An 18081-nucleotide genomic window follows, 5' to 3' on the forward strand; every position below is an offset into this window, starting at 1 on the left:
GATCATCATCCTTGTGTGTTTTTACAGCTATAATGCTTACACTATTAAGGAAAACTCAGTCATCTAAATTACAGAGTTTCTCAAAACCTTGATATGCACGTGAATTACCTGAAGATCTCGTTAGAATGCAAGCTCTGATTTGGTTCGGAGCTAGGGTGGGACTGCATTTCCGACTAGCTACTTGATCCCAGACCTCACGGTAGCCAGGCTCTAAAATACCCAGAACCTGGGGCTCCTGGGCTGCACAGTTGGCCAAGCAACTTGACTCTTGATTTCGGCCCAGGTCCTGATCTCAGGGTCGTGAGATCGAGCCATGGGGTCGAGCCATGGGCCGGGCTCCAGCCGTGGGCCCGGGCTCCATGGTCAGACAGAGTCTGCTTCAGATTCTCTTTCCCTCTGCCCCATCCGCTTGTGTGTGCTCTCAAATAAATATTAAAAATAATAATAATAACACAAAATAAAGTTCACAGAACCTGAATTTTCCTCCTATGCTTGCTGGCCTCTCCTTTTCTCGTTCTTTCTCCGGGCACATGATCTGATAGTGTTTATGTGCACACAAACACACGCTTCACATATGTCTTCATATTTCTGTTTTCTAAAACATTAATTGAGAAATAGGCCATTCATTGTTACAGAAACCACAGTGTACTTCATGACAAACCATTGGGTCTAAAGGCAAAACATTGACAAACTGAGACTTTTTTGCTTGGTCACGCCTGATGTAAGGGAATGAACCCCAAAGAGGCTGTGTGCATTGGAAACTGACTTCGACCACGTTTAAATCTTCCTCCTTTAAAATATTAGCAGTTGAGTGTGCAAACCAATATTTATTTTCTAATCAAAGGTTTGCGGCAAACGGTTTATAAATGAAAGAGATGAGGGAAGAACGCTTCGAGATGTTTCTAGTAACAGGAACGGAAATAGGATATATTATTTCTTTAAAACGGCAGACACGGGCTTCAACTAAAAAAATTCATCCTGCTCTGGTTTTTGAAGGAGAAACTGACCATTGTTTGAAAGGCCAGGGTCCATGCTTCTATGCCAGCAGTCATAATAAATATTATTTGGTGGAAAAAAAAAAAAAGCTGAAGATCCAGCCACATTAAGGGAGAATCTATTAACAGAATAATTGTATGGCAAGGACCCCTGAAGAAAAGCTTCCAAAATTCCATTATCTTAACTGTCACTCGCCACTTTGAGTTGTCTTGGTGCTGTGTGTTTTCATGAATTACCCGAGCTGTTTGTTTTTGCTTTATCAGTCATCACCCTGTCAGCTGGGCCATTCATAACAACTTTTGGCAGCTCATCAGGGGAGTTCAGAGCTTGAATAGGCCCCTATCCACTCTCACACCTCATTGTGTGAAACTGTTTACCAGCATTGCCTTTTTCTGTAAATATTACAAGCAGACCCCTGAAGGAGAGATGTGTGAAAACAAAATGGCCTAACCTTGTCGCAGTTGGCTGAGCTAGCAGATCTGGGGTTGGCTGAGACTTCGCAAGTCCTGGCATTTCATGTTTTCAGTCGAATAATACCTAGTCACCGGTCTTGAAGTCTTGTGTATGCTAGTTAATTAGACAATATTTAATTTGACTTAACATTTGTGTCAGTTTGGTGGGAGTGAGACTTTGTAATTAGGAAGTACAGAGCGGCTTCCTGTCACCGTTCTGCACCCATATTCTAATTTAAGGCACACTTTTTGCAGCGTATTGTCACACTTGATGTGCAGAGCCCCCCCCCCCCCACCCCGCCACTGTCTTTCATGCTTGACTGGTAACAAGGTGGCCTATATTATACAACCAACAGCAAATGGACCCCGTCTCCTGGACTTAAGGGCTGAAAGTTTCTGCATGATTCACCCACCAGAAACAATTTTCTAGCTGAAATGAATGTCAACAATTCTCTGTGGAAGCTAATATCACCAGCCTGCAAATGGGTATGATATATATATATATTTTTTTTTCTTTTGGTCTTTATTTGTACCGAAGTTACAGATTTTTAAAGCGTCAAATAGTTCTAAGTTTTGTGAAGAAAAATAGTGGTCTCCCCGGCTCCCCCTTCCCCAGAGACGACCACTTCCAGCTCTGGTGGCAGATTGTTTCAAAATTAATTTCACAGTGAGAAATAGCCTGTTTCGCTTTGCCTGTTTTTGAATGTTCTATAAATGGAATCAGATTGTTGTGCCTTGCTCCTTTCACTTACCATTAAGGTATTTTTTTAATTATTCCTTTTTTTTTTTTTAAGTCAAAGTGTAATTATATACAATGAAATGCACAGATTTGAAATGTACAGCTCAATGAGTTTTAACGAATAAATACACTCACAGTCCAGCTGTGGAATATTTCCATCACCCCAGAGAGTTCTCTGGAACACTTTTGCCGTCAGTACCCCTCCAAGAAGCCATCGCTTTTATTCTATCATCATCGATTACACTTAGCTTCTCTAGAACTTCCTGTATGGTATCGGACAGTAGGTACTTCTTTGCAACTGGCTGCTTTTACTCGAAAGGATGTTTTTAAGATTCGTGCAGAAATCTATTCCTTCTAACTACCAAGTGATATTTCCACTGTGGGAGTTTACAGCCATTTGTTTACAAATGGACTTGCTTCTTGTTGTTCCATTGTTTCCAGGTTTTTGCTGTCGGCTTGTCTCTTTATTACCCAGTGGCAGAAGTTCCTGTATTTCTAGATAGCAAGGCCTTTGTCAGAAATAAGCTTTGCGAATATTTCTCCCCATCTGTGTTTCGTCTTCTCTTAATGGTGTTGCTGGATGAGCACAAATTTAAAATTTGGAGTATGTCCTATCCGTGATTTTTTTTTTTTTATGATGAGTGCTTCTTGTATCCTGTCAAAGAAATCTTTGCCAACCTCTAGATCATATCAATACTCTCCTGTGTTTTCTTTCAGAAAACAGTGAGGCATTATGGTTTCAGATTTTTACATTAAGACCTCTCACAGCCAAAGTTTTGTGTATGGCGTGAGGTAGTGAGGTGGTTCTTTTTTTTTTTTTTTTTGGTAATTTTTTAATAGATAGATGATTATTCTAGTGTGATTTGTTGCAAAAATTTTCCTGTCCCTGTCGCGTGTGTGTGGGCGCACGCACGCGCGTGTGGGCGCACACGCCTTTGTTGAAAATCAACTGACCATATATGTGTGGGTCTCTTTCAGGCCTTTATTCTGCTTCATTGTCTTGTTTATCTAGCTTGATGCAAACAGCACAGTGTCTTAATTATTGTGGGTTTAAAGTAAGTCTGGAAAGCACACGGTGTAAATCTTCTAAATGTGTTCTTCTGTGAGAGGTTCTTTTTCCTTTCCTTCCTCTTTTGCATTTTCATAGCCATTTGCAATCACTTTGTTAATTTCTACTAAAAGCTTCATAAAATTTTGACTGGGATCACACTGAATCTATAGATCGATATGGGGAGAACTGACACTTCAGCAATATTAACTTCCCCAATCTCTAAGCATGTCACATGGCTTATATTTTTATTTGATATCTTTCTGCAATATGGAGTAGGTTTTGGAATATGAATCTTGCATATATGTCCTTAAATTTATTTTTGAGTAGTTTATGTTCTTCCTGTGATTGTAAATAAATTGCTTTCTAACTTCATCTTCTAATTGCTGGTAAAAAATTGAAATAGAATTACATTTTTATATATTGACCTTGATTCCTAGGACTTTGCCAAATTCACTTTGCAATTCTGGAAGCTTTCTGGGGTAGATTTCTTAGAATGTTTTATATATACAATCATGTCAACTGTGAAAAAGACATTTTGCTTCTTCTTAATTTGTATCCCTTTACATTTTTCTCACATTGGTGGACTAGCTAGCACCTTCAGTATGTTACTGAGTGGAAACGGAGACAGTGACTATCTTGTTCCTGAACTGAGAAGCATTCAATATTTCACCATTGACTATGACATTAACTGTCGTTCTTTTCTATATGCACATTATCAGGCTAATGAAATTCCTTTTTTTCCCCCAGTTTTTTGAGAATTTTGTTTTCATGAACCGGTGTGGAATTTTGTCAAAATTTTTGCATTGAAATATTTTTTTTTCTCTTTGATTCTATTAATGTGGTGAACTACAACTATTGATTTTGAAATGTAACACCAACCTTGCAATCCTGGCCTAAGTTCCACTTATTAGTAACATTTATTCCAGTCATATAATGCTGACTTTGATTTTTAAAATATTTTATCGAGGACTTTGTATATATTTATTCATGCATCATCTTGGTCTCTGATTTTCTTTTCTTGTAATGTCTTTGTCAGGTTTCAGTAACAGGGTCATACTAGCCTCATGAACCAACTTGAAAAGCATCTCCTATTTTCTCAGAGTTTGGGATTAAACTGGTATTGGTGTTTTCCTTAAAACTTTGATAGAATTTGTGAGTAAAGCTGTCTGGGCCCGGGGTTTGCCTTGTCGAAAGATTTTTAATTATGAATTTTATCTGAAAATAGATTGAAGGCTATTTGCATTTTTCCATTTCTTCTTGTGCTGATGTTGGTAAGATGTGCTTTTCCAGGCATTTAACCACTTGCCCTAAGCTTTGAATTTATAGGCAAAAAATCATCAATGCTTTTCTCTTTTTGGAGAGTTGAAGCCCTTTTCATTATGTAATAAGCCCCTTTATTTACCAGTAATGTTTCTTGTCTGAAGCCAACTTTTAAAAAAAATTTTATTATCTATTTGAGAGAGAGAAAGAGAGAGAGCACGAGTGGGAGGAATGGCAGAGGGTGAGGGAGAAGCAGACCCCAGCCCAACCCTGGGACTCCATCCCAAGACCCTGAGATCATGACCTGAGCCGAAGTCAGATGCTTAACCGACTGAGGCAGCCAGGTGCTCCTGAAGCCATCTCTGCTATTTAATAAAGCTACTTCAGCTTTCCTTTGAGTAGTGTCTACACAGCATGTCTTTTTCATCCCAGCCTGTGTCTTTCTATTTAAAGTGGTAGTTCTAGAGGCAATGGATGGTGGGCTCTTGATTTTTTATCTAATCTAACAATCTAAATTTTAATTAGCGTGGTTTACATTGAATGCGACTATTGAATTAAAACCTATCATCTAACCAGCTGTTTTCTATTTATTCCATTTGTTCTTTGTGTCTCTTTTCCTTTTTGCTTGCCTCCTTTTTGCTTAATTGAGCCCTGTTTATGATTCAATGTTATTACCCCCATTGGATTATCATGGACACCTCTTCTGAAAAAAAATTTCAGTAAAACTCTAAGGAGTTTACCATATACGTCTTATGTAATTAAAGTCTACTTTCAAATAATCTTTTGTTTTACGACTAGTGTAAGGAGACCCATCCATCCCCAATGTCTTGCTCACTTTCTTGTTCTATTGCTGCTGCATATTTACTCTTACATACGCCCTAAAAACACAAGACTACTATTTTTGCTGTAGACGGTTATTTTTCAGAGCAGTTAAAAACAGTACAAAATGAATGTTGAACTTTCTTTACCTTTAGTTATGTCATTTCTGGTGCTCTCATTTTCTTTGTGTGGATTCGAGTTTCTGTCTGCTATGAGAGTCCTTCTGCCCTAAGCACTTTCTCTAAACTTCCATTACAGCATGGGTCTGCGGGCAATGAATTCACTAAGATTTGGTTTGGGTTTGGGTTCAGCAGAGTCTTTATTTCTCCTTTTATTTGAAAGACATTTTTGCTGGGTATAGGATTCAGATTTGACAGATTTTTGTTGTTGTTCACTCACAGAGACATCACCCATTATCTTCTGGGTTGCATGGTTTCTGAATAGAGGTCTGTGGATTCTTATCTTTCATTTGTATTTCGCTACATGGAATGTTTTTTTGTCCTGCCTTCCTAATTTTCCCTTTGTCTCTGGTTTTCCGCAGTTTGAATATAATATGCCTTTGGTGTGGGGGTTCTTGTGGAAGGGGAGCATTTATTCTGCTTGGTGTTCTTTGAGTGTCTTGGAATGGTTCTTTGTTTTAGAAGTTTCTTGCATATTATTTCTTCTTATCGTTTCTTCCTGACATGCTAATCACACTTAGTTAGATCTTTTATCTACATTTCTCTTGGATGCTCTGCTGTGTTTTTGCCTCCACACTCCATTCCTCCCCACTGTTTCGCAAATCAATGCCAGAACTGTTATGAATCTAGTTTCCATATGTGTGAGGCTGACTAAAGAAATTTTGGTGCTGTTGTCTCCTCTTCTCCAAATCCTTGTGGGTTCATCCCTTTAAAAGATTGTTTTCTGCCATGTTAGGAAGTTGAGTGAAAGTAGATGCATGTGTGGAATCTGCATCTTTACCAGGAAGTCAACTTTGAATTTCGTTATTTAAATTAAGCTTAAATGGTGATAAGGACTACATTTTCCATTATCTTTGGAATGAATTAATGTGTTATTGCTTATCTTCTCACTTCGAAAGACTTTGCATTCTCAGAAATAAGAGAAAAGAATCACAAATAACGATCGCTAACATTTGTCATAATTCTCTGTGCCGGTGTCGTTAAGCGCCGCTCTTGTACTAACTGATTTAATCCTCACAGTGACTTTACAGTATAGACAATCTTATTATCCTCAGTTTTAAAGTTGAGAATAAATTGAGGTACAATTAGATTAAGTAATATGCCCAAAGATGCAGAAGTAGAAAATGACAGAAGTTGGTTTCTTAACCACTCTGTGCTGAATGCCTTTAGCAAATGGGAAGATAAATGCTTTTAGGTAGTATCTTTGCTTTTGGTCTCTGGAATTCTTCATGTGCTACTATTACCTCTCCAAGAATCTTAAACTATTTATCATCTAGTACATATTTAATGCCTATTAGGTACCCCAATCGTTTTGTTCACTGTGGGGGTATAAAGAATACAGCAGGGCTCTTTCCTTCAGGGAGTTTACATTTCTCCAAAGAAAAGGCTCCCCAAAATGTGGAAGTAAGTTTTATGGTCCAGAGTGGTATCACCATTCAGAAAAAAAAAAGAAAGCTTGATTTGATCCAGGCACTCGGAAACCATGGAAAACACACTAAAAACAATGATGATTATTCAAAAACCCCTGGATTACCCATGGAGGTTTTCACTTTTCCTTTTGCTTCTTTTTGTTCTTAATTCTTAGCTGTTGTATTGTTTATAAATACTTCTTCTATGGAACAAAGTAAGAGGATTGTTCAAAAACCCAGAAGTTCTTTATAAAAGCTTAAAGTGGAAAGAGTCTCAAATTCTTGGTTACACTCAAGTTCTTGGTCCAGATATATATCACCTGGAAGAGAGACACACACACACACACACACACACGCACGCACACGCACACACGCATGCGTGCACATGCCCATGCACACACTTTTTATCCCACTATCTTCCTTTCCCCATCAAGATGGTTAACTGAGAATTAACATGTATTAGTGGTGTTCCCTGGTATTTCTGGAATAACTGTGAGTAAATAAAGGGTGTAATTGATACAATATTATCTTTAGATTGGCTGTCACAGTATCTGACTCTTAAGAGGCACCAAACTAATATTTGTTGTTTCGCTGATTGAATGAATGAAATGAAAGGAATCCTAAGGTGAACCTTCTTATAAACAATAGTCCTCATGAGTTTGTAATTTGATTTGAAGAGATTTTTCTTTTTCTTTTTCTTTTTAAGATTTTATTTCTTTGAGAGAGAGAGAGAGAGAGAGCACATGAGCGGGGAGGGTCAGAGGGAGAAGCAGACTTCCTGCTGAGCAGGGAGCCCGATATGGGACTCGATCCCGGGACTCCAGGATCATGACCTGAGCTGAAGGCAGTTGCTTAACCAACTGAGCCACCCAGGCGCCCTGAAGAGATTTTTCTAAAGCAATGTACATCAACATATCTCAGGGAGAAAGGACATGCTATAGGATCAAGAGGCTGTATTTGTTTATAGTCATGTCTCCCCTCTGCAGTGCTATAACTGGCTGATAGCCGGCTCTCAATAAATATTTGTTGGATGCAAAAATGAATCATTTGACAGTATCTGGTTTGCTGCTGGAGAAAGTCTATATGCCACATAACAACTTATCCAGGAGGAAATTCCGGACAAAACTAAGAGTAACCATAGAACAGTTTTTTAGGAAAAACTTGACAATGCAGTGGTCGGACCATCCACTTTGGAATCATGCAGACCTGGGATCTAGTACCAACCCCGCCACTTAGGAGCTAGCTATGTAACCTTAGGAAAGTTGCCCAGCCTCTGCAAGTCTTCATCTTCCAGTTTTTCAATGTGGGGCAGTAACAGTATTTCATGTTTGCTGTAATGATTAAGTAAGATATTCCACATCAAGATCTTATTTTGTGACCAACAACCTTATGTGCTCAACAAGTGGTAAATAACAAGTTATTGTTACACAGAGATTTCAGGAGCTGAGGCTGTGGCCATTTGGATCTCTAGAAAATCTTAACAAAAATGGGGAAACCTAAAACAGAGGAGTCTACATCCTTCCTATGTTCCTCTTTTCTTGCTTTAGGAATTTTGAGCGACCTTTATTTGGCCTTATGGGTGTGTGGAAAGGTAGGGGATGGGATGGGAGCTAGAAATCCTTTCCACTTCTAGAGAAATGCCCTCTACCAAGGATTTATGCTGACAAGGCAACATAGCCCCCCCCCCCCATCAGCTGAGGATGAAAACAGCCACAGACAATGGGATATGACACAATAATGAGTTCTCATTTGTCAGGTGTCAGCTTGCTGATATGGTCTAAGGATACGGTGTTCAATAAGTCTTAGAAATCAGTAATAACAATACCATTTACACAGCAGTTCTTCCTACAGTTTTCAAAGTACCTCCACACACACTATCTGTTTTAATTTCCATCACAATGCTATGAGGAACCTGACATAAATATCACCACTCCCATTTTATAGATGAGTCAATACGTTCTGAGAAGTGAAGTGACCAGGCCCAAGGCCACTTGGCTGCTCTGTAATTGACCTCAGACTTGAACCTAAGTCCTCACCCTGGGTTCATTCCTTTTTTTCCATGAAACTTTAGCAGGCTGTTTGTCCTACAGAATCCATCTATTTTGATTATGAAATGTGCTTGCAAACATGTTAGACCCTTAAGCATTTGTGTTTATAAAATGATTTCATAATTGGTAGTAGCAGCCCGTTTTTTAAACCTTACTCTCTTTTTGATCTAACAGGAAATGAAGGTTTTCTTCTGGATACCCCAGATCTTTGATGATGCCAGTAAGGAAACATCCACACCCTTTGGTTAAACGATGAAGCATGAGGCTGTGGTTATTTTAATCATTTACTCCATGGAAGGTTGAAAGCTGTTAAGCAGAATCAATCTTAGGACAGAGAACGGTGGAACTCCAGAAGGTATAACCTTACCAGCATCTTGGTGGATGCTTCCCGATTGTAGTATCCTTTTCATCTTCAACTTATATTCCAAGCTGTTACCTAGAATAAATCCCACCATTTCTAGCTAATGCATGGTCTTTGTTTTGAATGGAAAAGAGGGAAAATATATTGATCCCCTCTGGCAGCACAGGAGATACGCCTAAAATGGAATATCTTTCACCATCATGAATAACATTAATCTTTACAGTTCTCCAAAGTAAATTATTACTGTATAGTTGGCTTCCTATTTATATGAATTGACAGCATCCTTTGAGTCTCCAGGTGACAGAAATTCTCTCCAGAAACCATTCTTAAGATTAATGTCAAATTCCTTAATGAGGAATTAGAAGCTAAAGTGGCTCGCCTCTAGGTACAACTGGTTGGCAACATGCTGATCTTCTCCCTTCTGGATTCTTCAGAGAGGGTTGACGGATAAAGCTCTGAAGAGCTGTTGAGCATGCCAAGTCTTCTGGTGTGAGGGCAGCCACCATGCCCCGGTCTATGCTGAGCCTGTCTTGTGTATTTCCAAGTACTCAGGTATGTGATCCTTGCACACGCCCATACCCTCTGCTGAGATGACGTAGTAATCACGGGCATGAGGATGTCACAGGCACTGTGCTACATTCATTCTTGAAATAATCTCACTTTATTCCAACAACAATAATTTGAATTGGGAAGAAATGTTAACACTTGGCACATTTCAAAACAAGGGCTTGGATAGATGATCTACTTTGTCCAAGGTCACATAGCTATTAAACGGCCAAGTAGGGACCTGAACCTGGTTCTGTCTACTCCCAGCTCAATGCTTTCAACTATCACCTTCATTGTCTCCTCCAAGATAACGGCTTCCCTGTGGTAACTGCTAGAGGCTGGAAAACAGAGGCCTGAGAGAACTTTTCAATATGAAATGATAACTCTTTGCCCACTGAGATTCTTATTTAAAAAAACCCAGAGGAAGATTATATTAATATATTTATTCAATATTTATGTACAATATTTACATTTACAAAACGCTTTAGAGTGTAACAGAATGGGCGGAAATTTTTATTTGGGCATATAATTGTCTTTTCTTTCATATTCATTTATTCCTTTGATTTGTATAATATGTTCTTCACTTGGTCTTCTGAGATCATGTACAATGGTAACAAATTTTAAATAAGATTAATAAAAGATTATTTCATATCACTCATAGGGAAAACCGACTAGGGCCATGCCGGTCTCCGTTCTTTATAAACGTTATGCAAAAGAGGATAATACCATCCCCAGAATACTGTCTACAACACCAGCTGTGCTTATTCATGGTGCTTTAAAAATATATTGAGCTCTTATTCCTCATTTATTTTGTGGTATTCACTCTCTGCCCTTCAGGTGGTTGGGGAACACAACATTTCAGATGAGGAAACGACTTTGGTGAGCATCACCTCAAGTAGCCACACTATGTCCTTCTTTCATTGATCATCAGGCAAGAATCCTCTGCATGAAGCACCTGGGTGGCTCAGTCGTTAAGCGACTGCCTTCGGCTCAGGTCATGATCCCAGGGTCCTGGGATCGAGCCCCACATCGGGCTCCCTGCTCTGCGGGAAGCCTGCTTCTCCCTCTCCCACTCCCCCTGCTTGTGTTCCCTCTCTTGCTGTGTCTCTGTCAAATAAATAAATAAAATCTTAAAAAAAAAAAAAAGAATCCTTTGCAGAGGTTTCTTGCTGACAATTCCCTCCACCTGGAAATCTTTTCCCTAGATGGTCACATAACTGCCAACTTCAGTGTCTTCAGGCCTGAAATCAAGAGGCACTTTCTCCAAGAAGCCTGCCCCAGACCCAGATCCCAAAGAACCCCCTGTGCGGGGTGTATCCTGACATGTCTTTTATTTTCTCCTTAGCACGTGGTACTTTGTGTTAAGAACCCTAGAGTTCCAGGGTTTGGTGAGAATAGATTTAAAAAATAAGTTGATGAGCCACTATCGTGTCATTTTTTTTTTAAAGATTTTATTTATTTGACAGAGACACAGCGAGAGAGGGAACACAAGCAGGGGGAGTGGGAGAGGGAGAAGCAGGCTCCCTGCTAAGCAGGGAGCCCGATGTGGGGCTCAGTCCCAGGACCCTGGGATCATGACCTGAGCTGAAGGCAGACACTTAACTGACTGAGCCACCCAGGCACCCATATTGTGTCATTTTTAAATGGCCACGACCTGCTTTAAAATTCATCTTTTAAGGAATCTCGTTAGTGTAAAGTATTCTGAGGGCTTACAATATATTCCCTGTCTTTTTAAGGACCCAGATCATTACTGAGGAGGGCATGCAAATGTGTGGCTGGGGCAAATGCTTATATTTGGTCAACTTACAGGTTCTAAACAACTTGTATGTGTAATCAGAGGGTTAAAAATTATTCTAAAAAATATATTTTCTCATCCTTGTATGCATGTGTGTGAATATTAATTTTTTTCTTTAAAACTTGTAGGCAGGAGTGCTTCACTCGAGTGTGGTTAGAAAGATCAGGGCAGGGGCACCTGGGTGGCTCCGTCGGTTAAGAGTCCAACTCTTGGTTTCGGCTCAGGTTGTGCTCTTAGGGTCGTGAGATCAAGCTCCACGTCGGGCTCTGTGCTCAGCACGGAAGTCTGCTTGAGTTTCTCTCTCCCTCTCCCTCTGCTCCTGCACCCCCAAAATAAATAAATAAATCTAAAAAAAAAAGGAGGGGCGCCTGGCTGGCTCAGTCATTAAGCATCTGCCTTCGGCTCAGGTCGGGATCCCAGGGTCCTGGGATCGAGCCCCACGTCGGGCTCCCTGCTCCACGGGGAAGCCTGCTTCCCCCTCTCCCACTCCCCCTGCTTGTGTTCCCTCTCTCGCTGTGTCTCTCTCTGTCAAATAAATAAATAAAATCTTAAAAAAAAAAAAAAAGGAAAGAAAGATCAGGGCAGAGGCCTGTACTGGGGCAGGGGGCCGGGGGACAGGCAGACCGGTTAAGTGGTTCTCAACTCAGGCTGCACCTTGTTAATAATGTCATATCCTACCAACCGGGACCAATCAAACCCGGATCCTGGGGGTGAGGGGTGAGCTCAGGCACCAGTATGTCTTCCTGATTTACAACGTGGGATGAGAACTGCAGGTCGGTAGGCAGCTAGCGTCTTTTCTTGAGGAAAATGAACAAGTGTTGTCAGCCTCTGCTTCCCCCAGGCCACCGGCTAGAGGTTCCTGATTCTCATTCAGCTCAGCATCCCTCTCTGCAGCTGTCCGTGGTTTCTGGAACTAGTCTCGCTATCTTCAACACGGTGCCCAAGGAGCCTAGTGCGGCTGCCCCTGCACCCTGCCCTTGGTCCTGGTCTTCAGTTTCTGATTGTTCTTCAGCTGCCCTCCTGGTCTCTCAGCCCAAACCTCGGCCCGCTTGCCTGTGCCTGACCACTCTTGGCTTTACTCCTGCCAACCTCTTCTTCTCGGAGTCAGGGCCAGTTCCCTGCCCCCCCCCAGCCACCAGCTGGGGTCCTGCTTCAAAGGGGTTGAATCACCGGAATCACAGAAGAGTCCCTCCTGACTCATCACAGCCTGGCAAAGCCTGCGGCTGCCAAATCCCCTGACAGGTCAACCTCCTCGAACGTGGACCCTTGAACAGGACCTTTGAATTCATGAAGAAATGAGTTCACCTCTTTAGCAAAGTCGCACAGCAAGGAGGGGGGATGTGAAGAATGGGGACCATTAATGCAATCAGTCAACCATGGGTGGGAGGCCAACAGAGGAGGTACTGATGGAGCATTTCTAGAAAGAAACAGACATCGTAGGAACGTCAGCTACACAGGGAGTTCACTTTGATCTGAGATGAAAATAAGGTGTGACGAAATAACAGTGGTGATTACGTTGTCGTGGAGGGTCCAAAATGTGGCGACGCAGCATTGCACGAGAAAGGCGTACAAACTCTTTCGATAGGTCACCAGTGGAAACCTCGGGGTGCTACTCGCAGGCATGAGCCCAAGGAGAGAATGGGCTTGGCTGAGATCCCGCCCAGGACGGCTAGGTCCCCACTGCAAAGCTGCCTTCTCCCAGGGAAGCAGGGAAGCTGGGGCTCCTGCAACCACAGGTGGGTTCTTAGAAGCCTGTGTAGACCCAGTGGTGCCAGGTGCCCTGGGTTCATCACTTGGCTTCCGGCACAAGGGGCTACAGCTCGGAATCTCCTCTTCCCTGGGCACCTGGGGGGATTGCATTTCCCTGACCCTTTGCCATGTGAGAGGAAGTGTCATCTATCACTTCCTTGTGGAAGCAATCAAGAGCCATTCATTTGATGGTGGCATCAAAAGATAGTGGAGCCTTGGGTCCCTGGGTGACTCCATGGAGCTCTGCCCCCTGCTGACCCACACTGGATGGAGAGCATGAAAGAGATGTGATTCCTGATTGGGTTAAGCCTCGGAGGGGCGGGGGATGGCTTTGGTGGCCGCAGAACCTAGTTTATCCTCACTCCTTTTTTTTTTTTTTTATTCGAGACACAGAGATACAGAGAGAGAGAACATGAGCAAGGGGAGCAGAGGGAGAGAGAGAAGCAGGCTTCCCGCTGAGCGGGGAGCCTGATGCGGGGCTCGATCCCAGTACGCTGGGATCATGACCTGAGCCGAAGGCAGACGCTTAACCATCTGAGCCACCCAGGCGCCCCTATCCTAACTTCTTTGAGGACTTTCCCCATGAATGTGCTCCTGCAAATTCTCTAGAACTTTAACGTTTCCCTCTTGCCTGGTACAGTAGAGGGAGTGGTATTTTTCTTCACCAAGAGAGGGAAAAAGAGTCTGGCCTTACCTTCCTGTGTTCATCTAAGTGCAGGGAGGCTAGGGGATGGAGAATTTGGCATCTTACTCAGGACTGTGCGTGCAGTCAATGTGTAGAACCATCTGGCTACAGGATTTTCATTTTTCTATTAGAGATGAAGGAGAGCTCCAAATAGGTTAAGTCCCTTGCCTGAAGATCCCATAGCTGGTAGATGTCAGAGCTGGGACCAGAACCCAAGCCCATCTTGACTTCAAAATCTGTGTTTCTTTTCCCCCAGCATAAACATACAAGGAGTGAGTTCTTAACTCCTAGCCTGTTCATGCTTTTCACCTCACCATAATCTCTTTAAAATAATCTTTTGTTAGGTCAATCTACTATTCAAAGCTATTATTCTTAGAATTATGTCCTTCTTTCATTCCATCCAGATTTGTTTTTACTGATCTTTGACACCTGAGGTGCTACAAATCTGCGTGTTTGTTTAAACTCTAGTCAAACACACTCGTGTTTGTTTTAAGTTGGAATATCACCACCAGGCTATCTGGAAATGCCTCTACCTCGGCCACTACAGGTTTTCAGAAAGGCCAGGATTGCCCTTTGTGGCAAGGATCTAGGAGGAGGGAAATGGAATGAGACAGAGAGGGAACAAGGTTATTTGTGAAAAGGGGAAAATGAAGGTTTACTCAATTAATAGAGGCCTTTTGGTACCTAGGATCGTCTCAGCTGCCATGCCTGTGACCCTTAGAAATGTACGTGGCATCTACTTCAGGAAAGGCCCCCCGTGCAAACAAGATGAAATCGCAGTGCAGATCCACAACTCCCCCGCTCCGTGCACATGGGATGGTTCACTTGGCTTTGCAAGTGCATCCAAGCTGCCTCGTTCAGACGTTGGTGGAGGGCAGGCCTCGGCCTGCATTCTCTGACTCCTGACATGACTTCTCGATGGAGCGCCAGGATTTTTCTCAAGTGTAACAATATGAATTATCAAGTCACTTTAAAACACGTGTGATGTATGTGTGCATTTATTTCACAGGAATGGTATAAAGATTAAATACTTAATGAATCCATTTTTCATATCAAGAATATATTTGCCCTATGCCTAAATATATCTCTCCCTTCTGTTTCTCATGAGAAATATAGCTATCTTTATTATGTAATCAGTAATAGATCATTCCTTCTAAGCAGGATCTAATTTTAGCAACATGATGAATGGCCTGGGAATGTATTCCACTGCCCTCTGCAGAAAGGAATATATATCAGACCTGCTCAGGTGTGTGTCATTTCTTTATATCGGGATGTTTCTGCTCCCCAAGTGGCAGCCTGGGTTTTTCTGGTTGAAAGCCCCAAGTTCTGTCTCTGTTTCGGCTCCTGCAGACACAGTTAGGAAACAACCGTGTATGAACAATAACCAGGTTTGCTAGCTCCAGCCAATGAGGTACGTGGCTCTCCTGAGCCTGTATTTATTGAACCAGCTCGAAAATGACCCACTGGTTTTTTGGGTTTTTTTTTTTTTCCCCTTCAATTCATCTCTATGCAGGAACTGCTTGTGGAGGACTACCCTCAACCACCAACCGCCTCCCCAACTGCCATCTCTCATTTTGTCTTTAGGCAGAAAAATTTCTTTAAAATGCAGGAATCAGGGATGCCTGTGTGGCTCAGTCGGTTAAGCGACTGCCTTCGGCTCGGGTCATGATCCCAGGGTCCTGGGATCAAGTCCCACATTGGGGGGGGTCCCTGCTCAGTGGGGAGTCTGCTTCTCCCTCTACCGGCCGCTCTCCCTGCTTGTGCTCTCTCTCCTCTCTGTCAAATAAATAAATAAAATCTTAAAAAAATAAAAATAAAATAAAATGCAAGAATCATTCCAGTTTGACTAGCAGGATAAGGAAGGAGTAGCTTCTTTTTTTTCTGGAGCTTCCAAAGAGAGAATGTTCATTTTCCTTCCATGCTCCCTGTGAGTTTTCTGGCTGCTTCTGAACATGCGTCATAGGCACCCGTACCCCACATCTTGATAACATTTTAATTTTAAGACTATTTTGAATTAATTTTTCATTTATCTGTAAGAGAGGCACAGCAGTACTTTATCCCCATTTTGCAGCTGTGAAGATTGAAGTTCGGACAGACTAAAATGTGACGTGTTCAAATTTTGACATATGATCCTGTAAACACCCAAACTTACAACTCCATATCATACTACTGACTATGCTTAATATTTAATGGTATCCATATGAGATGAAAGGTAAAATTTAGGGTTTTTTTTTTTTTGCAACAGTTGTATATGTAAAACTCTGAAATTCTTTGTGCAACTACTATATTTGTTGATTCTAAGATGTCTTTTCTTCTTTCTTATATTCATTCCTCTGAGCCTGGGACACATCCTACAGTCAATGGGGAATCATAATCTAATCGACAATTTTTTTTCTTTCTTAGTGGTCACAGCAGATTGATCCTTAAAAGGTCCCAAATCTTCACCCCCTCTTTGTCTCTATGTCCTTTGCAATGTCACTTTGTTAACTTCTCATCAAACAGGTCAATTTCCTCATGCCTTGAAAATGGGTCGGTCTCATCTTTCCTTTTTCCTGTAGAGGGCGCTATTGGTGCCCTTTGCTCTTACCCACTTCAGCCTGCGTGACTTCCAGAAGTACCTGCATTTCTTTGCCTGAGGGCCGTCTCTGGCTGCCAAAGTCCGCTTTGCCTGTTGTGATGGCTTAAAAATATGTTTACAGATCCTTTGACACTCCTCTCTCCTCTCCTCTTGAATGTGGGCCAGACTTCATGACTTGACTCGCTTCTATCAAATGGAATGTGGTGGAAATGACAATGTGATTTTGAAAACTGGGTCATAAAAGGCACTGTGACCATGCTCTGTCTTGGGTCACTCACTCTGGCATAAGCCATATGTCATGAAGACCCTGGAGTCGTCCAGTGGAAAGGTCTACGTGGAGAGGAATTGGCCAGCTGCGTTGAGTGGGTTATCTTCGATCCTCCACCCCTAGTCAAGTCTTCAGATAACTAAAATCCTGCCGATTTCTTCACTGCAACCTCAAGAGGAAACCCAAGCCAGAATTAACCAGCTAAGCTATTCCCAAATCCCTAACCCTCACAAACAGTATGAGATAATAAATGTGTATCATTATATTAAGTCACCAGGTTTTGGGATAATGTATTGCTCATCAATATAGAGCTAAACCCATCCATGTGGCAGGCTGGATATGGTGGCAGATTATCTTTTGGAAGCATTCCTCAAGCAGTCACAACAGTAGGTTGTATAAACACCATAGATTTCTCACCCCTTGGGTAGGATAACTGAACTCCCAGTTTCCCCAGAAGGATTAAGTTCCAATAGCCCAGAATGATAACTGGCTTGATAACACCCTTTATCGGCCACTTTCCCTTCCCTGTCTAACTTCTTCACTTCCCTACCAGTGTTTCCCTCATTTTCCATATTAAATACCTGCTCTCTAGTCCTTATCTCAGAATCGCGTCTTTTGGGGGAATTGGGAATTCCATAGGTCAGTTCCACATAACCAGTTGCCAAGTCCCATGCATTTTCATTTAAAATTCTCTTTCTGGGGCTGCATTTCAATAGCACCAACCTGAGCTGATGCAAAGAATAAATGAATGAATAGGGGTTGCGTGCGTGGCTCAGTCTGTTAAGTGTCCAACTGTTGATTCCAGCTCAAGTCATGATCTCAGGGTTGTGGGATTGAGCCCTGTCTGGCTGTGTGCTCAGCAGGAAATCTGCTTCTCTCCCTCTCCCTCTGCCCTTCTCCCTGCACACTCTCTAAAATAAATAAATCTTAAAAATTTTTTAAAAAGAATGAATAAATAAACAAACGAATGAATGAATAAATAAATAAAATAAGCAAACAAGAACAACAACATCCTTCCACTTCACACATATATAAATATTGCATGAACATATGCCCCCCCCAATTCTTAATACAATTTCAAACTCAAAACCAAGAAAAGAACATCCACAAGTGTCAGAAACAGACAGAATACTCAGCTGCAGTGAC

At 41.8% G+C, this 18081-nt stretch overlaps 1 long non-coding RNA gene across 1 annotated transcript in view; it reads left to right on the forward strand.

Annotated features, from left to right (window-relative positions):
* LOC141371103 (uncharacterized) overlaps positions 1–10967 on the forward strand; it is a 43198-nt gene extending 32231 nt beyond the window's left edge. Inside the window, exons 3-4 of the long non-coding RNA XR_012375744.1 lie at positions 9128–9866; positions 10698–10967. This is a non-coding gene — a long non-coding RNA (uncharacterized lncRNA). The remainder of the gene's footprint in view (positions 1–9127; positions 9867–10697) is intronic.
* The last annotated feature ends 7114 nt before the right edge of the window (positions 10968–18081 follow it).

This window comes from Callorhinus ursinus, unplaced genomic scaffold (assembly GCF_003265705.2).
Source record: "Callorhinus ursinus isolate GAN/ISIS: 27379988/994484 unplaced genomic scaffold, GSC_fseal_2.0 scaffold56, whole genome shotgun sequence".
Classification (NCBI taxonomy): Eukaryota; Metazoa; Chordata; class Mammalia; order Carnivora; family Otariidae; genus Callorhinus; species Callorhinus ursinus.